This window comes from Schistocerca gregaria, chromosome 3, assembly GCF_023897955.1.
Source record: "Schistocerca gregaria isolate iqSchGreg1 chromosome 3, iqSchGreg1.2, whole genome shotgun sequence".
NCBI classification, from domain to species: domain Eukaryota; kingdom Metazoa; phylum Arthropoda; class Insecta; order Orthoptera; family Acrididae; genus Schistocerca; species Schistocerca gregaria.
Genome location: NC_064922.1, coordinates 943,387,984 through 943,400,950, shown reverse-complemented (window position 1 = coordinate 943,400,950; position 12,967 = coordinate 943,387,984).

Below are 12,967 nucleotides of genomic sequence, written 5' to 3'. Positions count from 1 at the left end.
AGTATAATGACTTTCCTGGAGACTAGAAATCAACTCTGTAGGAAACAGCATAGGTTTCGAAAAAGACGATCGTGTGAAACCCAGCTTGCGCTATTCGTCCACGAGACTCAGAGGGCCACAGACACGGCTTCCCAGGTAGATGCCGTGTTTCTTGATTTCGGCAAGGCGTTTGATACAATTCCTCACAGTCGTTTAATGAACAAAGTAAGAGCATATGGACTATCAGACCAATTGTGTAATTGGATTGAAGAGTTCCTATATAACAGAACGCAGCATGTCATTCTCAATGGACAGAAGTCTTCCGAAGTGAGAGTGGTTTCAGGTGTGCCGCAGGGGAGTGTCGTAGGACCGTTGCTATTCACAATATACATAAATGACCTTTTGGATGACATCGGAAGTTCACTGAGGCTTTTTGCAGATGATGCTGTGGTGTATCGAGAGGCTGTAACATTGGAAAATTGTACTGAAAAGATCCCTTATCATTTAGCTACAATATAGTAGGTCATAAAACTGGAAGCAGTTAATTCCATATATTATCTGGCAGTACGCATTAAGAGTGATTTAAAATGGAATGATGATATAAAGTTGATCGTCGGTAAAGCAGGTGCAAGACTGAGATTCATTGGAAGAATCCTAAGGAAATGCAATCCGAAAACAAAGGAAGTAGGTTACAGTACGCTTGTTCGCCGACTGCTTGAATGCTGCTCAGCAGTGAGCCCGCATCTCGTGGTCGTGCGGTAGCGTTCTCGCTTCCCACACCCGGGTTTCCCGGGTTCGATTCCCGGCGGGGTCAGGGATTTTCTCTGCCTCGTGATGGCTGGGTGTTGTGTGATGTCCTTAGGTTAGTTAGGTTTAAGAAGTTCTAGGGGACTGATGACCTAAGATGGTAAGTCCCATAGTGCTCAGAGCCATTTGAACCATTTTTTTTTTTTTTTTTTTTTTGCTCAGCATTGTGGGATCCGTACCAGATATGTTTGATAGAAGAGATAGAGAAGATCCAACGGAGAGCAGCGCGCTTCGTTACAGGATCATTTAGTAATCGCGAAAACGTTACGGAGATGATAGATAAACTCCAGTGGAAGACTCTGCAGGAGAGACGCTCAGTAGCTCGGTACGGACTTTTATTGAAGTTTCGAGAACATACCTTCACCGAGACGTCAAGCGGTATATTGCTCCCTCCCACGTATATCTCTCGAAGAAACGACGAGGATAAAATGAGAGAGATTAGAGCGCACACAGAGGCATACCGACAATCTTTCTTTGCACGAACAATACGAGACTGGAAGGGTAACCGACATAGCTACTCAAGGTACCCTCCGCCACAAACCGTCAGGTGGCTCGCGGAGTATGGATGTAGGCGTAGATACGCCAAAGCATTATGCCCACCGCGACTTTGGATGCTGCCTGGTGGCTTTGGGTGTACGTGGCGCGCTAACAAAAGTTTGTAGAGGAGCAGCGAAGGTATGGGCTACAAATGGTGAAACCCATTGAGATAAGCGACTTTGACAAAGAGCAAGTAATTAGTACGCAGAGTCTGCGAACGAGTTTTTCGGGAACGCCGAAGCTGGTGGAATGTTCACGTGCTACAGTCGTGACATCATGGGAAGGAGTAGCAGGACGGTGAAACTCTCTAGGCGCTACGTGGTTGGACGTCCACGACTATTCACAGAACGCGTGGTTCAGAGGCGTGTCTGACCTGTAAAGTAGGATAAACGGTGGTCAGTGGTATCTCTGCCGAAAGAGCACAATACTGGTGCGCGTTCGAGTGTTTCGGAGCACATGGTTCATCATTGTTCAATATGGAGCTCCGCAGCAGTCCTCTCCTTCGTGTTGTAATCTCCCCCTCCATCCTAGTCGCAGCTATTGTCCACAATAAACGAAGTCTTTTGACAGGAGCGAAGATTACAATAAACTTTCTGGTTTACTTAGCTTCTCGTGTAGAATTGGCTCCAATTCTTCTTGTCTTGGGATCTGATTCTTGAAGCTGAAATTCTCACATTTTCAGTCCTCATGGTTGAACTAATCTAAATAAATCTGGAGATTGTTGTTGCAGAAGTTTTGTTGCTACGTTAATATATTTTGTCACATTTTAGTATGTCATACAGTCTTTTGAATTTTCACGTCAACAAAGCCGAAATTACACTGTTCATCCAAAATACAAAAATACGTACCATCACATCAGAGGCATGCTCACTATACTTCACTCTGCAATAAGAGCCACATTCCAAAGGATTTACAGTTTTTCTTGACAAATTAATTTTTATCAATTTTGATTACTATTTCATAAATGAATCCAGAAATGAACATAGTAAATAGTACTAGATTGAGTAATTAATAATAGAAATTCTGTGTGTGCAAATACTTCGTAATTTCAAATGTTTCTAAAAAAATAATTTTAACTGTACATTCAGAGCTAGTACTTACCGATTTGATTGTAACATGGAAAATAAAATAATTCCTTTCCATAAATTTTAGTTTGAAATATAACGTACTGTGTATAAAGTTATATGAGAGTTTTCATGAAAGCAGCTGAGATAATACTGACCTGTCCAAAATTTGAAAAATAATACCAGTATTGAGAAGTACTGTTGAGGAAAAGTAATGCTAGAGGAGGATGTCCCGTTACAGTGTTTTCATGTTGACCCAACGACAACGTCAGTTACGACTGCAGTGAGTACGGGACAACTGGGATTCGAGCGTCGATCAATGTAGACGTGTCAGCTCTTCGGGTGTACCACATTTTTGCTGCACTAGGCCAATGGGCGTCTCCGCAAACGCCGTCATAGAGGCGAACGACGGATCGAAACGTGCAGCGCGCCACTGATGCTGGCTGGTTGGAGCAGTCTTAAGATGCGGAAAACATTCTGCTACGCAAACGCGGCACCTGTGGCACTAATCGAAGACGAGCTGACACCTTCCTACGACGTGCATCCCTCCATGATTGATAGTCTTCTCCGAAGGCGAGGCCGTCTTCCAGCAGTATAGTTGTCCACTTCTGAGTCTCTATCGTGCGCTATCACCACGTACACAGATCAGCAGCTATTACGTCTACATCTACATACATATTCCGCAATCCACCATACGGTGCGTGGCGGAGGGTACCTCCTACCACAACTAGCATCTTCTCTCCCTGTTCTACTCCACAAACAGAATGACGGAAAAATGACTGCCTACATGCCTCTGTACGAGCCCTAATCTCTCTTATCTTTGTGCTCTTTCCGTGAAATATAAGTTGGCGGCAGTAAAATTGTACTGCAGTCAGCCTCAAATGCTGGTTCTCTAAATTTCCTCAGTAGCGAGTCATGAAAAGAACGCCTCCTTTCCTCCAGAGACTCCCACCCGAGTTCCTGAAGCATTTCCGTAACACTCGCGTGATGATCAAACCTACCAGTAACAAATCTAGCAGCCCGCCTCTGAATTGCTTCTATGTCCTCCCTCAATCCGACCTGATAGGGATCCCAAACGCTGGAGCAGTACTCAAGAATAGGTCGTATTAGTGTTTTATAAGCGCTCTCCTTTACAGATGAACCTATAACACTACCGTCTGCTACTGCTGTACCATAACCTTAAAGATGGAAGCAGGTCGTGAAATATAATTATCTAGTTAAAACAATTATGGTATAAAGCAACACAGCAGTGTTACCCTCTGAGAGGAATTTTGTTGTGTTGACTGTTGTACCTACTGGAGGTGGCTTATCGGAAATGAAAGTCAGAATTACGTAAATATTTGAACAGTAATAAACAAAATTTTGCCTACCTGCACTGCTCAACGGATAAAGAAAACGGTCGCCAGCCTAACTAGGCAAGAGAATGATTAACATTCTCGTTCCAGAATATAGTTATTAATAACGTTAATGGATAAACGTAACGTATACTTTGTCATACGCGAGTGCAGTGAACTCTTGACACACACATATGTTTACTGTACGATTGAAACTAACAGTTAGAGCAGCACAAACTATTTGGAAAATTACAACAGGTACCGAAACATGCTATTACTTTCAGGGCTTACACAAAATGAGTGATCTTTATAACGTTATTATTACTATTCACTGCAGAATCATTAATTGGATATAGGTTAAGTCTCCCTCAGTTAAATACTTTACTATTTAACATGAAAGTTAATTGGAATCCACTGACAGGTTGCTTCTCACTATTTTATATTTGTATAAAGAAATAATGTTTTACATAATTAGTGGTCTTCCCATTACTTGTTACCGAGTATTAACACAATAGACAAACTGTGGATCCTGGTATACTATTCATATGCACTTCTAATACACAAGAGAGTCAAACACTTAGCAAACATGAGTATATAACGTTTCATACTGTAGTTTTCCACTCTTACTAGACTGAAAGACATAATTAACATATATGTAAGACACACATTAATAAGAAGTTTTACTAGGAAAATTATTTTGGGCAAGCATCATTAACCTTAACTTTCATTTAACTATGTTCAAGAGGCATTAATTAGCAAAAACACAGGTCTTTAATGTTACTTCAGTAGGGACACTCGGTAATCACTTTAGTTCAAGCGGAGAGGAACCTGAGAGGTGTTATGATAAGGTGAAAAATCAAGGTAGGTACATAAATTCAGTTGTAAATTACCTTATATTTGACCACACTAACACATCCATTTAGCTGATCCTTCACTGTACATATTATAGTACTGCTTTACAGTCATTGCGCATTGTGGTGGCAACTGCAAGTCGGTAGGCGGATTTGCAGACAGAATTACTGGACTGTGGCCTTTCGTGGAGGCGATGATGAATACCAATTCCAGAATAGGTCCAGCTATTTATCCATCCATCCGAGGCATTGGAAAGTGGCTGAAAATTCCTCTCTCGGAAACAGCACAGTATGCATCTTTTACATGGCAGTGCACAGTTTGGTAGCTCGTCCCCGACTGACTCTCAGTTACACCTTTTCTACCTAGGCCAACCGCAATTTGCGCGCGCTACACAGTTCCGCCCCCGAGGGGAACCACAACACCTTTTATATACTAAAGAACTAAGAACCCTAAGTGAGGATCAGCAGTTTACATAACAATAATCAAATACATTAAATAAAACAAAACATTTGCACATCTTGACATTTCTACCAAAAACTATTCACACAAAATTACAATCACATACAGCAAGTTTTGTTCCCTCCAAATGAGACAAAGAATTCAAATGACAGATACACTACATTACATAGAATCAAATCATGACATCAAAGTTTTAAACAAAGAAAAGAGTATGCAATTTTGTGTTATCTATTCTATCAAACACACTTACAGAAACTCAGCAATGTAACATTAAATGAAACAAAAGCAAAATAAATCAGTACAGCATTAGAGCTATGGTGTTACAAATCATATCTCCCCAAAATTCTACCAATGAACCGAAGACGACTATCCGCCTTCCCCACAGCTGCCATTACATGCTTGTCCCACTTCATATCGCTCTGCAATGTTACGCCCAAATATTTAATCGACGTGACTGTGTCAAGCGCTACACTACTAATGGGGTATTCAAACATCACAGGATTCTTTTTCCTATTCATCGGCATTAATTTACATTTATCTATATTTAGAGTTAGTTGCCATTCTTAACACCAATCACAAATCCTGTCCAAGTCATCTTGTATTCTCCTACAGTCACTCAACGGCGGCACCTTCCCGTACACCACACCATCGTCAGCACCTCCGATGAACACTCACCATCGAGGACCGTACTGGGTTCTATTACTTAAGAAGTCTTCGAGCCATTCATATAACTGGGAATCAATCGCATACGCTCGTACGTTAGTTGGGAGTCTGCAGTGGGGCACCGAGTCAAACGCTTTCTGGAAGTCAAGGAATATGGCATCCGTCTGAGACCCTTCATCCATGGTTCGCAAGGTATCATGTGAAAAAAGGGCGAGTTGCGATTCGCAGGGGCGATGCTTTGTAAAGCCGTGAGGATGCATGGGCAGCAACTTCTCTGTCTCAAGGAAATTCATTATATTCGAACTGAGAATATGTTCGAAAATCCTGCAACAAACCTATGTTAAGGATATTGGTCTCCAATTTTGAGGATCCGTCCTTCTACCCTTCTTATATACAGGCGTCACCTGCGCTTTTTTCCAGTCGCTAGGGGCTTTACGTTGGGCAAGGGAATCGCTTTAAATGCAAGCTAAGTAAGAAGCCATTGCAGCAGAGTACTCTCTGTAAAACCGAATTGGAATCCCATCAGGACCTGGCGATTTATTTATTTTCAACCCATTCAGCTGCTTCATAACCCCAGGGATGTCTATCAGTATGTCCTCCATACGGGAATCTGTATGAGACTCAAACGGCGGTATGTTTGTACGATCCTCCTCTGTGAAAGATTTCTCAAACGCTAAATTTAAAATTTCAGCTTTCGTTTTGCTGTCTTCCATTGCCAGGTCAGACTGATCAGTGAGTGACTACATGGAAGCCTTCGACCCAATTACCGATTTTACGCAAGACCGTAATTTCCTAGGGTTTTCAGCAAGATCTTTTGCTAAGGTATGACGATGGTAGTGGTTGTATGCTTCGCACATCGCTCTTTTTACAGCAGCACGAATCTCTACTAACTTTTGCCTGTCCTCATTCTCCCGATCTTTCTTGTACCGCGAGTGCAACTGTCTTTGCTCCCTGAGCATTCTCCGAATTGCGCTGTTAAACCACGGTCGGTCTTTTCCGTCCATAACTCACTTTTTCGGCACATACTTGTCCAATGCGTGATTTACGATGTGTTTAAAATTTGCCCATAACTCTTCCACGTCCATCGTACCGAAAGTAAATGAAGTCGATTCATTTACTAAGTGGGATGCTGCTTACCTGCTCTTTCTACTAAGAATACTCTCCGAGAATTCTTGACCGACTTTTTAATTAATTACGGGAATCACATGACTTGTGACATCTGATTACACATACCTCCACAAACCTACCAACGAAATCTAGAGTCGATGGTACGCTAAATCGCTGCTGTATTGAGTTCCAAAGATGGACGAACAAGCTATTAAGGAGGTGGTCATAATGTTTTGGCTCGCATGTGTAGAAAATTTAATCCCGCGCGCAGTGACAAAGGAAAATTTTTTGTCGGGAGGTTGGTACGGCACAGTTTGATGTGTGCAGTGGGGAGAGGGACGGCTGTCGGGTGGTCCTAACCGGACGGCCGGGCGGGATTAGCCGAGCGGTCTCAGGCGCTGCAGTCATGGACTGTGCGGCTGGTCCCGGCGGAGGTTCGAGTCCTCCCTCGGACATGGGTGTGTGTGTTTATCCTTAGGATAATTTAGGTTAAGTAGTGTGTAAGCTTAGGGACTGATGACCTTAGCAGTTAAGTCCCATAAGATTTCACACACATTTGAACATTTCTTGAACCTAACCGGCTGACATCACGATAGGGAATGTTAGATTAAGTTAGATTAGATTAGTTTTTCATTCCATAGATCCGTGCTGAGGAGATCTTCGTGGATGTGGAACGTCAATTTTTTTAAGCTGAAATAACAATACTAATTGTATGAATACATGCAATACATCATTTGTTTCTATTAAAAAATTCGTCAATGGAGTAGGAGTTGGCCACTAGTTAGTCTTTCAGGCTCCTTTTAAACTGATCTTTATTTGCTGGCAAATTATTGAAGACGAGTGTTCCTGAGTAGTGGACCCCTTTTTGAACTATAGTTAGTGCTTTCAAGTCCTTGTGCAGATCGTTTTTGTTCCTGGTATTGCATGTATGAACTGAGTTGTTTGTTGGAAAAAGAGATGTATTATTTAGGACAAATTTTATTGAGGAGTAAATATACTGAGAGGCAGTTGTTAGTATAGCGAGTTCTTTCAAGATGTTTCTGCAGGATGTCCGTGAATTTACTCCACAAATAATACGTATTACACGCTTTTGGACTCTGAAAACTTTTGTTTTACTTTAACAGTTGTTGTTGAGGTTGTTGTTGTTGTGGTCTTGCAGTCCAGAGACTTGTCTGATGCAGCTCTCCGTGCTACTCTATCCTGTGAAAGCTTCTTCATCTCCCAGTACTTACTGCAGCCTACATCCTTCTGAATCTGCTTAGTGTATTCATCTCTTGGTCTCCCTCTACGCTTTTGTGCCCTCCAGTACTAAATTGGTGATCCCTTGTTGCCTCAGAACATTTCCTACCAACCGATCCCTTCTTCTAGTCAAGTTGTGCCACAAACTCCTCTTCTTCCCAATTCTATTCAGTACCTCCTCATTAGTTATGTGATATACCTATCTAATCTTCAGCATTCTTCTGTAGCACCACATTTCGAAAGCTTCTATTCTCTTCTTGTCTAAACTATTTATCGTCCATGTTTCACTTCCATAAATGGCTACACTCCATACAAATACTTTTAGAAACGACTTCCTGACACTTAAATCTATACTCTATGTTATCGAACTTCTCTTCTTCAGAAACGCTTTCCTTGCCATTGCCAGTCTACATTTTATATCCTCTCCACTTCGACCACCGAGCGAGGTGGTTAGCACACTGGACTCGCATGCGGGAGGACGACGGTTCAATCCCGTCTCCAGCCATCCTGATTTAGGTTTTCCGTGATTTCCCTAAATCGTTTCAGGCAAATGCTGGGATGGTTCCTTTGAAAGGGCACGGCCGATTTCCTTCCCAATCCTTCCCTAACCCGAGTTTGCGCTCCGTCTCTAATGACCTCGTTGTCGACGGGACGTTAAACGATAGCCACCACCACTAACCATCTACTTCGACCATCATCAGTTATTTTGCTCCCCAAATAGCAAAACTCCTTTACTACTTTAAGTGTCTCATTTCCTAATCTAATTCCCTCAGCATCACCCGACTTAATTCGACGACATTCCATTATCCTCGCTTTGCTTTTGTTGATGTTCATCTTATATCCTCCTTTCAAGACGCTATTCATTCCGTTCAACTGTTCTTCCAAGTCCTTTTCCTGTCTATGACAGAATTACAATGTCATCGGCGACCTCAAAGTTTTTATTTCTTCTCCATAGATTTTAATACCTACTCCGAACTTTTCTTTTGTTTCCTTTACTGCTTGCTCAATATACCCCAAAATTTTATACCATATGAGATTAAGGAATGAAAGTAGGCAAAGTTTGCAAGCTCACCTATGTCAGCTGACACTCGAATTGCAAATAAAAATTTGTTTAAGCGTTTCCGGAGTTCTGTGGTGTGCTCCTCTCAACTGAATTTATTATATATTAGATATTTCAGGATTTAAGCTCGCTTCCTACTTCAGCAGACTAGATATCGATGGAGGAGGAGTTGCCACATATATTAAAAGCTGCCATAAATTCAGGCATAAAAGTGGAAGGAGTATATAGAGGGTCTATACAAGGGTGATGCACTTGAGGACAGTATTATGGAAATGCAAGAGGATGTAGATGAAATGGGAGATATGATACTGCGTGAAGAGTTTGACAGAGCACTGAAAGACCTGAGTCGAAACAAGGCCCGGGAGTAGACAACATTCCATTAGAACTACTGACGGCCTTGGGAGAGCCAGTCCTGACGAAACTCTTTCATCTGGTGAGCAAGATGTATGACACAGGCGAAATACCCTCAGACTTCAGGAAGAATATAATAATTTCAATCCCAGAGAAAGCAGGTGTTGACAGATGTGAAAACTGCCGAACAATCAGTTTAATAAGTCACGGCTACAAAATACTAACGCGAATTCTTTACAGTCGAATGGGAAAACTGGTAGAAGCCGAGCTTGTGGAAGATCAGTTTGGATTCCGTAGAAATGTTGGAACACGTGAGGCAATACTGTCCCTACGACTTACCTTAGAAGAAAGATTTAAAAAAAGGCAAACCTACGTTTCTAGCATTTGTAGACTTAGAGAAAGCTTTTGACAATGTTGACTGGAATACTCTCTTTCAAATTCTGAAGGTAGCAGGGGTAAAATACAGGGAGCGAAAAGCTATTTACAATTTGTACAGAAACCAGATGGCAGTTATAAGAGTCGAGAGACATGAAAGGGAAGCAGTGGTTGGGAAGGGAGTGAGACAGGGTTGCAGCCTCTCCCCGATGTTATTCAATCTGTATATTGAGCAAGCAGCGAAGGAAACAAAATAAAAATTCGGAGTAAGTATTAAAATCCATGGTGAAGAAATAAAAACTTTGAGATTCGCCGATGACATCGTAATTCTGTCACAGGCACTAAGGACTTGGAAGAACAGTTGAAAGGAATGAACAGTGTCTTGAAAGGAGGATATAAGATGAACTTCAACAAAAGCAAAGCGAGGATAATGGAATGTCGTCGAATTAAGTCGGGTGATGCTGAGGGAATTAGATTAGGAAATGAGACATTTAAAGCAGTAAAGGAGTTTTGCTATTTGGGGAGCAAAATAACTAACGATGGTCGGAATAGAGAGGATATAAAATGTAGACTGGCAATGGCAAGGAAAGCGTTTCTAAAGAAGAGAAATTTGTTCAAAAAAATGGTTCAAATGGCTCTGAGCACTATGGTACTCAACTGCTGTGGTCATTAGCCCCCTAGAACTTAGAACTACTTAAACCTAACTAACCTAAGGACATCACACACATCCATGCCCGAGGCAGGATTCGAACCTGCGACCGTAGCAGTCACACGGTTCCGGACTGCGCGCCTAGAACCGCGAGACCACCGCGGCCGGCGAGAAATTTGTTAACATCGAGTATAGATTTGAGTGTCAGGAAGTCGTTTCTGAAAGTATTTGAATGGAGTGTAGTCATGTATGGAAGTGAAACGTGGACGATAAATAGTTTGGATAAGAAGAGAATAGAAGCTTTCGAAATGTGGTGCTACAGAAGAATGCTGAAGATTAGATCACATAACTTATGAGGAGGTATTGAATAGATTTGGGAAGAAGAGGAGTATGTGCCACAACTTGACTAGAAGAAGGGATCGGTTGGTCGAACATGTTCTGAGGCATCAAGGGATCACCACTTTAGTATTGGAGGGCAGCGTGGAGGGTAAAAATCGTAGAGGGAGACCAAGAGATGAATACAGTAAGCAGATTCAGAAGGATGTAGCTTGCAACAGGTTCTGAGAGATGAAGAACCTTGCACAGAATAGAGTAGCATGGGGATCTGCATCAAACCAGCATCAGGACTGAAGACCAGAACAACAAAAATGTAGATAGAGAGGTACAAATTGACACACATGCTTGGAATGACATGGGGTTTTATTAGAACGAAAAAAATACAAAAGGTCCAAAAAATTTGCGACAGATGGCGCTTCATTTGATCAGAATAACAATAATTAGCATAACAAAGTACGACAAAACAAAGATGATGTTCTTTACAGGAAATGCTCAGTATGTACACCGTCATTCCTCATCACTAGCTGTAGTCGAGGAACAATGTTGTGAACAGCACTGTGAAAGCATGTCCGGCGTTATGGTGAGGCATTGGCGTCGGATATTGTCTTTCAGCATCCCTAGAGATGTCGGTCGATCACGATACACTTGCGACTTCAGGTAACCCCAAAGCCAATAATCGCACGGACTGAGGTCTGGGGACCCGGGAGGCCAAGCATGACGAAAGTGGCGGCTGAGCACACGATCATCACCAAACGACGCGCGCAAGAGATCGTTGACGCGTATAGCAATATGGGGTGGAGCGCCATCCTGCATAAACATCGTACGTTCCAGCAGGTGTTTATCAGCCAGGCTGGGGATGATGCGATTCTGTAACATATCGGCGTACCTCTCGCCCGTCACGGTAGAGGTTTTGCTGTCCAGCGCCATCTGTCGGACATTTTGTGAACTTTGTTTTTCTGTTGTTGTAATAAAACCCCATGTCATTCCAAACATGTGTGTCAATTTTTACCTCTCAATCTACATTATTCCGTGGTTTATTAAGTTTTCAAATTTATACTGGCTTTTCAATCACCTCGTATAATCCCGCGGACAGTGACAAAATTTTTTTTGTCTGGACGTTAGCACGACGGCGCTACGCAAATTCGTTTCCTTTCATTTACTAAATTTCGTTTACCTTTAGATAGAGGTTTCACGTCTATCACTGTCTAATCTTTACCAACGTTTCATGGCACAGTTTGTTGTGTGCAGTGGTGAGAGGCTGTCGGGTGGTCCCAAGCGGGTGACATCACAATAATGCCCGTCTCACACGGAGCAAGGTTCGCCGCATGTTTGCGAGATGGCGCGCATGCCTGCCGGCCTGCAGGGGAAGGAGCCGGCTCTCTTCCATGCCGAAGCTCTCCCACGGTGCAAGATCGGCAGCTGGTTGTGTTGTGATCGGCTGCATGTTGTATCGAACGGAGATGGATCCTTCAGGTACAGATGTTCGGAGCAAACTGGCGTTATTAGCTGTTTCGGTGCTAAACGATGCAGAAATGGATGCTAATGAGAGAAGAAGAAAGAAAGAATGGGCGAAAAACTGGATTAAGAGGAGAAACGCTGGAAAAGGTGTGCTCTCCATGCTTCATAAAGAGTTGAGGCTACTTCGAATAACACCTACTTTTGTTTGAAAAGTATCACCATTTCATTACTGTTTGACTTTATAAATACAGAGTGTTACAAAAAGGTACGGCCAAACTTTCAGGAAACATTCCTCACACAAAGAAACAAAATATGTTATGTGGACATGTGGTCGGAAACGCTTACTTTCCATGTTAGAGCTCATTTTATTACTTCTCTTCAAATCACATTAATCATGGAATGGGAACACACAGCAACAGAACGTACCAGCGTGACTTCCAACACTTTGTTACAGGAAATGTTCAAAATGTCCCCCGTTAGCGAGGATACATGCATCCACCCTCCGTCGCATGGAATCCCTGATGCGCTGATGCTGCCCTGGAGAATGGCGTACTGCATCACAGCCTTTTACAATACGAGCACGAAGAGTCTCTACATTTCGTACCGGGTTTGCGTAGACAAGAGCTTTCAAATACCCCCATAAATGAACGTCAAGAGGGTTGAGGTCAGGAGAGCGTGGAGGCCATGGAATTGGTCC